We start from the raw sequence: 17260 nt of genomic DNA, 5'->3' as shown, positions 1-17260 counted from the left end.
AACAGACACTGAGTTATTAACTGATGTTTCCACACCTGAAAGTGTTTCTGGGTGGCCTCAAGGGAATTTTCCAGTGCCAGTATTTTCTTATGAGGTCAAACAGATACTTAGAGAAAGGAATTCTGCCTTTGAAAAAACAGGGAAAGTGCTGCAGCTAACCAGAGCCCAAAAGCATGATGTCCTTGACAAAGTAGCAGCTGCAATCTATAATTTTAAAGCCTTCCCAAGTGTCAAAGAGCTGTCAAAAGCAGCAGAAGCTCTGGTCACCAAACACCCATGCCTGAAAGAGCTGGGTTCAGAGACCGGATGGTTTGGATGGAAAACTAGCATCAAATTTAAAATGGGAAACTACCGAAACAAGCTGAGGAGAGCAGGATGTATGGAGGTTGCAGTGAATGCTGGAAAATGAAGCAAAAGCAATCCAGACAATGAACCATCACACTTGAACATAAAAAGGGCAAAAACACGTGCCGAAGTAAACTATTTACCAGACTTCCCCCAAAGTCATGATGCTTCAACTCTAGAGCAACAGAGGGTTGAAATTAGAGAAGTTGAGAAGGCTGAAAAAAATCTTGTGTTGTTGATAAGAAGATGCAGATGACATTTGCGTTACGCAGGAATGAGATCATTACCAGTCCATCACCAGTGAAAGAGATCCTTTGACGCTGGCCAGCTCTATGTTTGGAATCACAAGTATAATTAAGTTTAATTGTGTGTTTAAAAAATTTAATATTTTCAGTCCGTTTGTAACGTGCTTTTCTTGTCTTCTATTTCAGGTGTGTGCTGAATTTCAGTGCATTACCAACCAGAATTTGACAAACACATTTTACGCAGAGCTAGACCGCCACAGTTTTTGCCTGATGACTTCATATCGACAGAGAGCAGCGAAGACTGGAAAAACTGCTGATGCACTTGCTGAATTTCTTCGGGTTCATGACTTAAAGATATTATCACCAATTGTTGTTTAATGCTTCAGAAGACATTGTTTTGACTTTATATACTGAATATTATCACTTGTTCTAAATATATGTCTAACTATGACTTGGATTTATCATGTACTAAGTGATGAGTAAACATTTTCAGATTTTTTAGTATTTAATTCAGAATACACCAAAAAACTTCTGATGTGTCTTTGTGTCCTTTTAAAGGGATAGTTCACTGAAAAATTAAAATTCTGTCACGAATTACTCGCTCGTTGTTCCAAATCTGTATAACTTTGTTTGGATGAACACAGAGGAAGACATTTAGAAGAATGCCCCCCCAACAAAAATTTAAAGCATTTTTTCCTACCATGGTAGTCAATGGGGTCCAAGAATTGTTTGGTTAGAAACATTCTTCCAAATATCTTTGTGTTCTTCAGAACAAAGACATTTATACAGATTTGGAACAACTTAAAGGTGAGTAAATGATGACAATTTTTAATTTTGAGTGAATTATCCCTTTAAGAGTCAGAGCTCTTACTGTGATCACTTGTTTTGTGAATGCCTTGATCAACTTTTTGGCATCCATTCCATGTCAAGTTAGCATTGTTTGGTTTAGTGCTGGCTAAAACGTGTATGTTCCACTTTTAACATTGTTTTTAATGTGAACTTTAAGGATCAACATGACGTACACACAAGCCGAACAACAGTGCTCTATGCACTTCCTGTGCATCTGAGAGAAGAAACCTCAAAATTCTTTAAAACATGCACAGTAAGTCACTTATTCTGCATATTTCTTAGGATTATATTTCAACATTTTATCACACTGGTAAGATAGCATTTGGTAATTGTGTTTCAACACTTTTTACATCCAGATTGAAGATGATTCAGAAGAGCCAGATGTTGATTCATCAGTTGTCTGAGAACTCCCAGACATTGCTCTTCAGTACAATCCAGAACACATTTCAATCATCCTTGAGAATGGATCTTTCATATCCAAAAGAGATGGCCAACACAATTGAGTTTATTCAGAAGGTTCTTTTGGGTCTTGATGATGGCAAACTTAAGCCAAGGGTGCTGGCTCTGAAGAATGACTTGCTGATTCATGCACAGTAATTTTATACTGTGTGCCTGTGTTATGTTGTTTTCCTTGATATCAGGCATCTGTGCAAGATTTCAACAAGAGTTCTTATATAAAAAAAAAGGTGCTCTGCCTAAAATATATACAAAAATAAAAATAGCAATTTCAAATTTCAATTTCAAAAGTTTATCGTGTTCAGCTTCCCAAAAAAACCCAGCGTTACACGAACAGTGGATGCAGTTTGTTTTTCCGGCGCAGCAACGGAGTGTAGCAAGTGCGTTTGAGTTTTTTTTGTCATTTCAGTGACAAATGTTTTATAAACAAGGCCCAGATCGACGCTGGATTTGCACATGGTTTGCTATTAAAACATGGAGCGGTCCCAGTGATAAAAGACCCCATTCATGTAAGTACAACTGCATCAGATTTCTGTCTTTTGTTGGAAATCCACACATAAGTGAATATGTTAATGGAACAACACGAAACATCAGTATTATAGCTCCACCCACGGCACGCCTCCAGGAGCTCGGCTTTTTCCGGAGAGAATCGGAAAGCTGTATTTTTCTTTTATAAATATGATAAATCTAAAGACTTTTTGGAGATATGAAGGATGCAGAACTACTTTATAGGTACTCAAGATTAACATGAGATTAGGTGAAACTGTGTATGTTATGTACCCTTTAAACTAAGTTTAGATAAATTTAAATTTTCGATTTATATATATGAGGGATATTTTAATTAAGTGAAGTAATTGAAGTTGTCAGTACTCAAAACTTTGAGTTGAACAAAAATAAAGATGAACAAAAAACTAAATATATATTTTGATTTAAATGAATGTTTATTTATAATTTACAGTTACTCAAAATAACTAGCTATATGCTTATTGACTATATTTAAGTTTGCAAACTTAAAAAAAATAGCGCTAATCAGTTGCCTCAATTTTTTTGAGTTAGTAGAACTTATCCGGGTTTACAGTGCTCTCATTCAGCACAAATCCAAATGTTTCCATAATCCTGACGTATCTGGATGCTAAAATATTATTTATTATATAGTGTTTGTACTTTCACTGACATAAAACATCATCCTTAAAGGGTTAGTTCACCCAAATATTAAAATTTTGGTCATTAATGACTCACCCTCATGTGTTCCAAACCTGTAAGACCTCCGTTCATCTTCGGAACACAGTTTAAGATATTTTAGATTTAGTCCGAGAGCTTTCTGTCCCTCCATTGAAAATGTATGTACGGTATACTGTTTAGAGAACTGGATTTTCACACCATCAAACCCCATGTTACAGCGCACCTCTCAAAGATGTCAGAGAAATTTGACTGTTATTTTTCTGCACTGAGGATCAAGCAGCTTCTTATCTCTGCTTAAAAACTCATTTACTGAAAACATTGAGGAAAAACTTATGGAAGAACTCATAGACTTATCATCTTACAGCACTCTGAAAGCTTGTTTCAGGGAAATACCATTGGAAACATTCTGGTGTGAGTCTGCTGCAGAGTACACAGTGTGTCATGAAGCAGCAATGAAGGCACTGCTACAATTATGCAGCACCGACCTATGTGAGGCTGGGTTTTCAGCCATGACAGCCATCAAAACACAACACAGATCCAGACTGACCCTTGGCTTTGTCAGACATCCCTCCACACATTGACCACATCATTTACAAGCAACAGCAGCAGGCTTCTCACTAAATTCTCAGTAAATGTCTTTCCATAACCAATTAACATTAAGTGATATAATGGCAAATTGTACTTTTACCAGATGTTTTCAAATGTCTTGGAGTAAAAAGGTTGAGAACCCCTGATCTAATCGTCTCCATGATGAAAGAGTGCTGTCTTGAGGAACATTTTCTCGGAATCTGGCAACCTGTAACGTGCTGCTCTTCTCAGAAATGAAAGTGAAAGTAAATGAACAGAGTTGATGTGGCCATTTTAAACAGACAGGATCGATGATTTACAATACAGAATATCTTTAAATCTTTAACAGAATCAATTATAAAAAGCAGGAATTTGTGTGTAATTACCTGATGAGAATGTAAATCAGTATGTATGATATTTTTCACCCAAAAGCAAATGAACAATGATGTGTGTCTGTCATTCAGCTAAAATATGTGCCTTATCATTATTAATGTATGAATGTGCGAGGCTTCTGGTGTTATGGATTACCTGGGGATTGTGTTAACTGGGGATGTGCACGTGCATGTGAGCTATTTTACGTCCCATTCCAGGGATGAAAAATGATTCTATAATTAGGGGTACAAGTCATTTTCGTAGACTCTGTAATCAATTTTTCAACTTTTCACTTCAATGAATGATCACTTTTATATCAGGTGACATTTCTAATTCATTTAATTAAAAAAATACAACAGATATCAATCTTTTGTCAAAAACGGCATATTCTATACTGGACTGTGCTGTTTTTATGCTGTCCAATTTGGTAAATGTGAGGTTTTGCTCTTCAGATTAGCTCTAAAATACATGTTTTTGTATACATTTCTTATAAATATTTGTTGCAAATAATCATTAAATTATGAGAAAGGTGTTTTAAAAAATATTAGCTCATGCATCTACATTAAATAATCCATTTTGTGTATAACCAAGAAATCAGTGTAAACTGTGTTACTCCCTATAAACCCCCCTATAATTCAACAATGGTTTGTTCCAAAGTCGCATGTGTCCAACATCACATGATGTAATTTCCTTTTTGGAGGGGAAATGTGAAGACAGTGTGGTAAGTCATAACTTCTCCTCTTCAATTTTTTATCTAGATTATTGTCTGCACGTAGAGTAGATTAATTGACGGTCAACTGTGTTATCAACATTTATAAATATGTAGAGAAAGAATATAAAAACAAGTTATTCAAGGTCATGTACTAACTATTCCAAGATCAGCAGTTTGCACAAGGCCCTAAAATGGCCGAAATGTCAACTGTGTTACCCATCAACTGTAACAGCTGACAAGAATTAACACGGTTGAGAATTCAGTGTCAAATTATGCTCACACTGAGTGTTGTTGAAAAAAAAAAAAAAAAAAAAAAAACAATCACAAACTATTGTCATTACACAGAAATTACATAGGAATTGCCTAAAAGCATGATTTGCTTTACAATGGAAGAACTTAACTGATCTAATCACGGACACACTTTCTATGAACTTAGTATCCATAATATTATAAACACAATATATTCACATTTATCAAGGGTTATAAAGCATTCAGAATTCCTCATGATTGACTTAAACCTATATAATATTATAGATTCGGCATATATCTATTTCTGCTGAATCATGATTGATAAAGTGTAAAGGTTTTATTGTAATAGTCCTTACAACTTGAAGTGTCATAATGCATTATAAAACTTCATTTACCTTTATAATAATATAATATATCCATATTATTATAATGTGTGTGTGTTTAAAATGCTAAGTACGAAGATACTAACTTCATACTTATCTGTCAACTGTGTTATGTATGGTTTTTATGTTATAAATCTTTTAAATGTGAACTAATCCGTCAGAGAAAAAGATAGGGATATCTCTAGAGATGGATGACTTTGGTAAGGATGGTGAATAACACTAAATTCAGCATACTGTGGATTAATGTTAAAGAAAATTACCATCCTTCATGAAAGCATCCCGCAGTACGCCCATTATGAAGCCCGAAATTCATATTTTCAACTCAGACAAATAACCTCAAAAACTCTGGGGAATAGACTCAAAAACCTTCAAACAAATGTGTAATCAAACATGTAGGACTTCATTCATGTTTCATTTGACACAACATTTGTCCGTAACACAGCTGACAGAATAACGAATCAAATAAAAAATAATTTATTATCATATTTAAAAAGTCATTAGAGCTAAAGCTTGCCAAATAATTAATTTAGCACATTAAGGCGATATATTATTCAACCACCTAATTTATTTATCAAAAAATAATACAGATTTCTGACTTTTTGGCTGACATGAAATGTAGCCCTAAATATAGAATGACTCAAAAGCATGAGTGACATAAAAGCAAATGAAAATCAAGCCCTAGATAAAAATAAACCCTGTGTCGCTCAAAACCTGCAATGGACAGGACATAAAGACTCAAGGTGTGTGCAAACTCAGAGTATGTTTCAAGTACAAAACTCATCAACTGCTCTTTGTTGTAGTCTCAGATGATCATCAGTCTCTCTTTGGAAATAAAGCCTGTGAGGAATTAGGACTGGTAAAAAGAGTGTACTGCTTTAACACTAGAACTGCCAGAGATCGCTGTATACCTAAAAGCACCAGCGGGTAAATTTTACCCAAGCACATGACAGCTGTTTTTATATGGTTATAGAACAGATTATTTCACTGTATTATGCCACTATCTTCACAAAGAAGTGTCTAGAGTCATGAAATGATTATGTCTAGTCATCAGCTATATTTTTATCCTGTTGTTTTATGTTCAATTTTTTAATGCAGGCTTCACTAATCCATAACGGTCAGTAGACTAAGGTAAAAAAAAAAGAAAAAAAAGGCCTGCACTGATAACGGAAAATAGAAGGTAGTAGCCTAAATATTTGGGTGGTACATTATTATACAATGTCATTAATCAATACATTAAGATAACCCTTGCTATTTGAATTACTAATATAGCCTATAGACAATAATGAGCAATAATAATTCACCACCACAGGGGTGCGTTTCCCAAAACCATAGTTGCTAACCTGTTAGCAACTTAGTTGGTTGGCAATGGGAAATTGCATTGCAACCAACAAAGTTGCTAACTTAGTTAGCAACTATGGTGTTGGGAAACGCACCCCTGCATAGGATGATTCACCTAAATATTTATTAATTTGTTTAGTTATATAATTTATAATCTAAATAAGAGAACAACACCATTAAACTTTGGGTAATCAAAAAATTTCTTTATTCATTACATTACATGGATTGGACTTTTTTTTTTCTTCAGCAAACGGCCAGACCATAGCAATAGCAACACACTAGCGAACAATAAACAATATGGTAAGATAAAAATTTAAAAATAAAACCAAAGTTTGACCAATTAGAGTAATGTTAAGATAAAACATGTAAATATGAAAGTAAATATGATATCTGGATCACTGTCAGATGAGCCGTCAGATGCTAAGCTGAACCAGGACGCAACTTACCATCAGACTCTCCATCATCATAGTATTTAGTGTTTCTAATACCTACCTTCCATAAATCGCTTTTTTTAGTCATTTTGACTTAATTTATGAAACTGATAACCACTAAATCAGTGAGTGAAAGACGTTGTCTAGAAATGTACAATGTTAAAACATAAGAAAATGACAGCGTGAAAATACATGCATTATATAGCGGGTAAAATTTGACCCACTGGCGCTTATAGGTATAAATGCCCGTTTTTATCTAAATTATTTTTAACAACATTGACTTTTACTAAAATAATGTAATTTGCAATCCAATGACTGGGAGACTTGAATGTTTTATTTTAAATCTGTTATGTACATTTGAAAAACAGCCACGGGTAAAATTTTCCCCATGGTGGTTCTAGTGTTAATTGCCATGATGCAACACAACAGGAAACTACAAATAACATTGTGTGCAGATTGGATGATGTTTTCAAAGGACTGGGAGCTCTAGAAACTAAAAAAAAGAACTTGATAGAATGACAGCTCTAGATGTAATTAAGAATATGGAGGAACCTACAGAATGGGTAAATTCAATGGTTTGTGTTAAAAAGAAAAATGGTGATATGAGAGTACACTGTGTGCAGAATTATTAGGTAAGTGAGAGTTTTGTCCATATCATCATTTTTATGCATATTTTCCAACTCTAAGCAGTATAAACTTGAATGCTTATTAGATTTAACCATTTATCCAGCAGTCATATCACCCTGTGACTGGTCACCCACTGAAGCTAAGCAGGGCTGAGCGTGGTCAGTACCTGGATGGGAGATCTCCTGAGAAAAAACTAGGTTGCTGTTGGAAGAGGTGTTAGTGAGACCAGCAGGGGGTGCTCACCCTGTGAACTGTGTGGGTCCTAACACCCCAGTGTAGTGATGGGGACACTATACTGACAAAAAAAGCACAGTCCTTCAGATGAAACCTTAAACAGAGATCCTGACTCTCAGTGGTCATTAAAAATCCCAGGATGTCTTTCAAAGAGAGTAGAGATCTGGCCAAATTCGCCCATTGGCCTCTGACCATCTTGGCCTCCTAATCATCTCCATATACTGATTGACTTCATCACTCTGTCTCCTCTCCACCAATAAGCTGGAGTGTGTTCTGGTGCACTGTGTCTGCCGTCGCATAATCCAGGTGATGCTGCACACTGGTGGTGGACGAGGAGATACCCCTCACAATGTAGAGCGCTCTGAGTGCTTAGTAAAGCAGAAAAGCCTATATAAATGTAATGAATTTTTATTATTATTATTTAAGCATCAGGTGATGTATATTTGTGTGATGAGGGAGGGTGTGACCAGGGGTGTACATTTCCTCTAAAAGTTGGGGGGCCAGTAAACATAAAATTTCTCAAGAGCAATTTTTGAAGGGGACACAAATAATTTGTACTTGTAAGGATATGTATACACAGAGGAATGGCTTACTACTATTAGTGCAGCAGGGAGACCGTGCCAAATTAGAGCACTTCAAGCTGTTGTGGTCGCACCGTGCCAGTGCTCGTGTCTGTTGTAGACATTACTATCCGTCACAGTGTTGCCAAGTTTTCCTGTGGAATTGGGCTACTTTAACACTGTTGCCACGGTTGTTTTTCATGTCTGCAGGTTGAAGTGAAAAGAGAAAGTGAAACTAACTTCATGAATAACGTGGACGCCTGAAACGATCAAGCTCTTTAAACAACTGAATATTTATTGAGCCGTTCAAAGGCCCTCGTGGACACATCTGATACTCACAGGTAAGTGACTGAAAAATAAGAGAGATTGAAGTGATCAGGTTTCTAACAGAAGTGGTCTGGTTTAGTAGGGTTTATGTTAAACTGGAATCAGTTGAACAGAAGCAGGTTTAATCATGTCAAATACTACTTTAGTTGTTTACTGCACTGAAATGGTATCAGAATTGTATGTAAAGTGTGTAATTTGACTGGTTTGAAAAAAAGAAAAGAAATTTGACTGGTTGGAAAAGAAAATGTGGTATTTCTGCCATTTTGTCACACAACATAAAGACTAAAGGAACAGGAAGTAAATGACCTGCAAACACACTGAACACAACCCTGCTACACTGCAACTGAAAACAAAAACTTCAAATTAAAAACACTAAGCCATACAAGTGATCTGTTAAATAATAAAAAAAACTGTATCTTTAGCTGTACTTTTCCTTTAATATTAACAGACGTTCCTCAGATTATTTTTTTTTTTTTTCCTTTTCTTAAAAGGCATGAAGAGAGGAAGACCAAAGACACTTTCCTTCCTGACATCAGCGAAAAGAAAGATTATTGCTGATCCTACATGTGAGTCGTCAATCCAGTCAGATCTGTTTTATATTTTGGAAAGTAGCTACTCGTTGTCTAGATTCAGTCTCGGTGCATTCTGGACATTCAGTAAGATTTTGACTTGTCTTCATAATTTATCTTTCCAGTCATGTCATCCTCCAGTGGTCTACTGACTAAGGAGCTTAAGTGCTCTATATGTCTGGATGTGTTCATTGATCCAGTCAGCACTCCATGTGGACACAACTTCTGCAAGACCTGTCTGAATAAGTGCTGGGAGAACAGGCAGACCTGCAAATGTCCATACTGTAAAGAAACATTCAAACAAAGACCTGATCTCAAGATTAATACCACACTCCGAGAGCTCGTAGATCACCATAAAAAGAACAGTTCTGAGAAAAGAGATGAAGTTCTGTGTGACATCTGTGAGGAAAGAAAGCTGAAAGCCCTGAAGTCGTGTCTGGTGTGTCAGAGCTCTTACTGTAAAACTCACCTGGAGCCTCATTTGAGAGTGTCAGGTTTAAAGAAACACAAGCTGATGGATCCTGCGAGTAATCTGAAGGACTATATATGTCAGAAACATGAGAGACCTCTGGAGCTCTTCTGTAGAGATGATCAGACAGTTGTGTGTCTGTCCTGCACTGATGGAGATCACAAGAACCACAACACTGTTGCTTTAGAAGAGGTGAGTACTAACAATACTCTTGCCATTGTTTATTCACCTTCGTTTTATTCCATCAATCATAGTTTGAGATAAAACTTTCTGGAAATTCCCTGTAATTGTCATAACTCAAAACTCTCTAATCCACTAATAGCAGTAAATTGAAATTAATCTGCAAAAATGGCTCGTTCTGAACTTCTCAAAGAAAAAAAATCAACACACAAGGAAGTGGGAAAGATATTCTTTCTTAACACTAGAAGAACTAATGATAAGAGGAAAATGTAGTAAAGTCTGTCAAAAATTCTGCTTGGCTGGTTGTAGCACATTTATTATTAATTTATTAAAGGTCCCTGATCAGTTCAGTGTGATCTGAACAGTCCGAGTGACTCTTTTCAGTGCTGATGGTTTTATAAATCTGTTATATTCATAAATCTTTGAAAAGAGGCTGTCATCGAAGGTTGGGGGCTGCTAGACCAGGTCACAAAACTGCAGCATGTGTGTCAGTGCAGCAAAGAGCTAATGTGTGATTAGCCATTTACATTCAAGAATACAAGATAGAAATCTCTGTTTTGATGAATGTGTTGGTGTTGTTCTATGTTCATAGACTCCATTGATGATCGAAGATGCGCAGCAGATGATCGAGGACAGAATCAAGAGGATTCAAGACATCAGACAGTCAGCAGAACTCAGAAAAGTGAGTGATTGTGGGTGGTGACCAGGGTGTTCTGGGTGATTGTTAGGCAATACAAAAATGTATATATACTCTTTTATTGGAAATTCTTCCACCTTTTTGACTTCTTTTCGACTCTGTGTCCAATTCACATGAAACTTGGTACCTATCATCTGGAGACACCCATGACGAAAATGTATCTAAAGAATTTTCCTACATCAAAGCATTGTGAAGATATATGCAAATTAATTGGTCAGGTGTCACCCATTTTTACAAAATGTCCAAAGTTGATGCACATAGACAACAGGACATTCTGAGGACATATGTAAAGTTGCATCAAATTATGTCCATGGAGGCAGTATATATATATTTTTTTTCCTCATTAATGTACACACAGCACCCCATATTGACAAAAAAACACAGAATTGTTGACATTTTTGCATATTTATTAAAAAAAGAAAAACTGAAATATCACATGGTCCTATCTTAAATCTTATGAAATCTTATGGCTGGTAGATGTCAGAAAGCATAAAAACAGGACATCAAGTTAATATGTTCCTTTGTGTTACAAAGCTTAAGTATTTCAAAGTATTCTGAAGTATTTAGATTAAGTTACTAAACCTGAGTAATCTAACGAAATACGTTACTGATTACATTTTAAAGCTTGTATTTTGTAATCTGTAACGAAATACATTTTAAAAGTAACCTTCCCAGCCCTGTGTATGTATGTATATATATATATATACATATATATATATATATGGCGAGTAGGACTTCTCTTTTACCGGCAACGCCACCCGGGGAATTTCACCCCGAGAATAGGATTTGACTAACTCAATAGTTAAACCACCAAAATACAAAAGCACACAGGTTTGAATTATGCATGAAGCCAGAGACGTAGTTAAAAGACAATTTTATTCATACAATTACTAAAATACAAGTATAAGATACCATACACCCTAAAATAGGGGAAATGAGTGCTGCGGCCTTACCCGTGGAGAGTAGGGTCAAAGGGTGTGGGATCTCAGGGGAAGATTCCCCAATCACACGTGAACACTCACACACACACTGTGATAAAAAACCCCCAAAATAAGCAAACAAGGGAAAACACAGCACACATGAAGAGACACCACCACCAAGGACACCGACACCACCACTTTCGGCACTCAGCACTGTGGGAGAGAGAACAGTCAATTATTGGGGAGGGAAATAAATCAATAAACCAAAAATAAATGAATAAAAGGAACTTCAGTCTAAGGCAATTCTAGGCAGCAAAAGGGACTTAATAGCTGCCTAGAGCCTAATAAAAAGAACCAAAGTTTAACAAATCAAAGTTTCAGCACAAAATGAAAATCTTTATCAAAACTTAAAGAAATATAAATTAACCAAAAAAAATCACTTAATCATAAATTTAACAAAAACCCATAAAAACATAGACCCCAATCTCCACACACACATTAAGGAGCACAGTCAGTCCAAAAGATAGGCAAAGCTATCATCTGTGTCACCAATCACTCAATTACAGCCCTGCCAGACACCCAGTTGGGAACAGATCCTGGTGCTGGAAGGCCCTTAGCGGCATTCAGAGCTTAGAGTAAGCTCCTGTAGCTATAACTGGTTAAACAATCTACAGTTAAAACAATAGTTGAGACAAAACAGCAGCGTGACAGGGAAAGGAGGGGCTGGTGCAGATACCAGCGCAAGCGAAGCGGTTTACAACCCTGACGTACACAAACAAACCAAAGTCAGTAAACATTTGTGATTAAAATATACACGTAATGCCAACTAGTACACATACGTACCCATCAATGAGCCTCACACCAATAGTGACGATAGTACAGCTACACCGAGCCAGCAGCAAAACTCAACCCGGTTCCGTCACAGGAATGATCGGGTTTATAACAGGGAGACACTGCAAAAGACACTGCACGCTATAATGCCCATCCTAACGTAAACAAGGCCTATAGATGAATAAAATTAGCCCATTGCATTACCTGTCGAATTACCGTGACTGCACCGCAGCCTCAAAAGAGTCAAGAGCTGAAATGTGCCTCCGGCAACAAAGAGTAAGGAGTGTCAATAGGGAACCCCTGCCTATATAGCATGCAGCTAAGTCCTGATTGGTCCAGAGAGAGTGTGAGTGTGATTGAAACCACTGCGACCAATCAACCTGCTACATACATATATATATATATATATATATATATATATATATATATTATATATATATATACATACATACATATATATATATATATATATATATATATATATATATATATATATATATATATATATATATACATAGCACCCCCTCAGCATCTGCGTGCTGAATGAATCAAAGAGAAAACAGGAGAATAGCATCCAAACACAACCACAGTCCAAAACATTAGCCAGCAAAGAACAGAGGGAAACACAGCGTATATACATACAGGGACTGATAATCAGGGTAAAACAGAACAGGTGTGAACTACTCAAGGGAAACAATGAGGGCAAAGAAAGCTGAACATGACAAGGTAACTAAACTGAAAAGTTTACACAACTAAAGGTCCATGACCGGGACCATTATCATTGTCTACATTAGCCATTGTTGCTTGGATTTCAATAATTGTCACGTGTGGCTATATTTATTAATTAATAATGTGTTGATTACTCTGACCCCCAGAGAAACACAGAGATGGAGAAAGCAGCCCATGTTAAGTTCTTCACTGATCTCATCCACTCCACTGAGAGATTTCTGACTGAACTACTGGAGATGATGGAGGAGCAGCAGAAAGAAGAACAGGAACAAGAACAAAATCAAAATCAAGAGCAGGAGAACAATAACACAAAGATAAAAAACACAAAAACTAAAACTGCAGCAGCTTTCACAGACTGAAGATCTCATACAGGTCAGTCAGCATCTCTCTGATCAATGATAGTGCAGTTAACCCATGCTGAAGGATTTTCTCCTCTCTTCTGCTGTAGATTTACTCATCCCCGTGCAGCCCTAGAAACACCAGGAACTGGCCTGAGATCAGTGTGAAGACTCATGAGAATATGGAGAGTCTGAGGAGAGCTCTGACTCAACTGAAGGACACTCTAGATGAGAAACTCATGCAAACTGGTATGTCAACATCAAATACAGTACAGATACATTTATTTATTGTGATTAATATCAGTAAGGCAGAATGCGTATTGTCCGAGCTGAAATGAGAGGAGTATGTGATTGCGTTTGTGGCTCATTATCAGCACAGTTCTTCTTGAAGAGGGCAGGTCACTTTCATCTCTAATTTCAGACATCATGTAAAACATGTATAAAGGAGAAACAACAAAAATAAACATTAATTTTCTAACTCTGTCATTGTCCTTTCAGTTGTTCCATCAATATTTGGTGAAAACATTTCTTAAGAGTATCCATGAATTGTGTTCAAATCAATTTAGCAGGTCAAATATTTTAATAAAATCCACAAAAGAAAATCTAATTGATAGGTATAATTGGTTTAAGAAGAGATTGTTTCTTCATGAGATGTGGAATGCTTTTGTGAAATTATAGGCCTGTAGTTCAAACAGCTTTGCAGTGCTGATCTTTGAACTTGAACATTTTTTATATTGTTTTAGCAAGAGACACATTAATTAGATTAAACAAAATGTTCTGCACAATTCTTTAAATATAGCCTTAAGTTTTTTCTGCAGGTCAAAGATGTTAAGATGTACATATCAAAGGAAATTTACAAAAGTGATTTTATGTCCATAGAAAAAACAATAAATGTAATTGAAGTGTCTACTTTTAAGGTTTCAAATAAGTTTTTTGGGAATAAAATGTCAAAATATTTAAAAATGGCACATTTTAAAAATTAAAAATTACAACTAATTAGTATTTTTGTTTTTTAATATGTCATAAATTCGTTTTTGTTGTAAATATGCCTGACAAGATTGTTACACTGAATGACATTTTAGTGTATCTTCTGTGAAATTAGGGAAAAAAATATATTTATTTTTTTTCCTCAAAAAAACAAAAATGCAATGAAATTAAACAGAAAACTTTTTAATTTATTTGGAACAACAACAACAATTTAAATAATCAACACACCTAAAATATCTCATGATTAAACACTTTCAAGTGTCTCAACTGAACTAAAGTGGATACAGTGGAATGATCAAAGATCTCATGATGTTTTATTGTCACGTGTCTCTACAGAGCTGACGAGGATGCAGCAGTATGCAGGTACAGTGTGCTGTCTACACTACACTAGTTATGTTGGCTTGAGAAAGCCAACATACTGATCTACTATTTAAGCTACTTTAACAGGCTCGTCACCAAGTTTATATATCTGCAACTTTTGCAAACTACTTAGTTAAATTGTAAATGCATCTCCACCTAGAGTTTTCAAGCTACAACCACCAAACTTGACAGTGACCTTCAGGCTGATCTGATTTTTTATGTATCTGTATCTTTTGTAACCATTGAGACTTACGATTTTTATGAAATGTTTCTTCAAACATAGACTTTTCATTGAGGTTGTCAAAACTTTCAAAGATTAAATCTTACAGAGTATCTACATCTACCCAGTTCAAGACCTTCAGACCTGTATCTATCTAGTTATTTAGCAATCTATCACTAGCAAAGCCTAGCAACTAGCCTTGTCCATGCTAACAACATGTTAAATCATGCTAGCAACATGGTAAAACATGCTAACAACGTGCTAAAGCACTCTATAAAATGCTAGCAATATGTTAAAATGTTAACATTTAAAACACGTTAATAACATGCTAATTCATGCTGGCAAAACACTCAAACAAAACTAATAAACATGTTAACAACATTAAAAACACAAAAAAACAAGCTAACAAAATGGTAACCATGCTAGAAACAAGCTGGGAACATGCTAATCCATGCTAGCCACATGATAATTCAAGCTAACAACATAATGTTAGCAACATGCTAAAGTATGTTAGCATGTGGTAAACATGATAGCAACGTGATAAATCATGTTAGCAATGTACTAAGTACATGCTAGTAACATGCTAACAATGTTCTAAAACGTGATAGCAAGGTGTTAAAACATGTTAGCAACATGGTATTAAAATACATTCTAGCAATGTGTTAAAACATGCTAATTGCATGTGAGCAATGTGTTAACAACATGCTAACAACGTCATGCTAAAACATAATTTTTAAACTTTTTTAAACTTTCAGGCAAGATTTTCTCAAGCCCACATCAAAGTTTGTCTACAAATTGTATCTATTTAATCAATTTAAACTATTTTGTTTAACCCAGTTTAAAAACATAAACAAACATCAAAAACACCACAATAAAAAAACACCATCATCACAAAATCTGTTGTGAAGTTGTGATTTGTGTTCTCTGTTTTGTCAGTGGATGTGACTCTGGATCCTGATACAGCTCATCCAAACCTCATCCTGTCTGATGATGGAAAACAAGTGAGACTTGTAAATATTTGTCAGAAACTCCCAGATAACCCAAAGAGATTTACTATGTATACAAATGTCCTGGGAAAGGAAGTATTCTCCTCAGGAAGATTTTATTTTGAGGTGCAGGTGAAGGGAAAGAATGACTGGATGTTAGGAGTGGCCAGAGAATCCATTAACAGGAAGGGAGTGATCCAACTGAGTCCTGGTAATGGACACTGGATTGTGGTTCTGAGGAATGGGAATGAATATACGGCTCTCTTAGATCCTCCTGTGTCTCTGTCTCTGAAAGTGAAGCCACAGCGGGTCGGTGTGTTTGTGGATCATGAGGAGGGTCTGGTCTCCTTTTATGATGTGAAGTCCAGCTCTCATATCTACTCTTACACTGGTCAGTCTTTCATTGGCAAACTCCATCCATTTTTTTGCCCAGAATACAATGTTGCAGCTAAAAACTCAAGTCCACTGATCATCACACCTGTCAATTACAATAAATGAATTACACACCTGATACAAAATAGATGAAAATAATGCTTTGTATTATTGTGTAATATGCATAAGAATACAATTACCCTGCTTCATTGTTTAATGTATTTAGATGATATATTATGTCCAAGGGTGTATTATTTTGTTTATTTCCTCAGAAGGCCTCACACAGTCAAATATGTAACTGCTGCATGTTGTAAGAAATAAAGCAATTGTCCTATTGCAAATATGCCTTTACTCTTTATGTAATACCTTTGTAGTGTAACCAAATACAATTGTAATTGATGCTGTATTTAATTTATTAAGAAAATGGTTTATTAATAAAACACCACACTTCTTGTTTTAAGCATTTATTAAGAACATGTTTATAACATGCATAAGCAAAAGCACAGCTAGAGATGACTATATCAATTACTGGCCAAGATTGATGACCAATTGCTCGACAGTTGGCTAACTTGTTCATATGTTTTAATGTTTTGAACATGAAATAAGAAACTATTAAAGCTGTAAGGCCCAAAAGAGAATATAATAATTCAGAGGGAACTATTTAAACGACCCAGAAATGGTTGAGTGCATGCATGAAAATTAGTAAACCTTACAAGCTGAGAGGG

General features: G+C 35.8%; 1 pseudogene; it reads left to right on the top strand.

The window, feature by feature from the left end:
* The first annotated feature begins 4716 nt into the window (after positions 1 to 4716).
* On the top strand, positions 4717 to 16941 carry LOC122140617 (annotated as a pseudogene).
* Positions 16942 to 17260: the final 319 nt, after the last annotated feature.

The sequence above is a fragment of the Cyprinus carpio genome, chromosome A4, assembly GCF_018340385.1.
Source record: "Cyprinus carpio isolate SPL01 chromosome A4, ASM1834038v1, whole genome shotgun sequence".
Lineage (NCBI taxonomy): Eukaryota > Metazoa > Chordata > Actinopteri > Cypriniformes > Cyprinidae > Cyprinus > Cyprinus carpio.
Note: the sequence above shows the minus strand (reverse complement) of the source record. Positions and strands in the feature narration are given on the sequence as shown.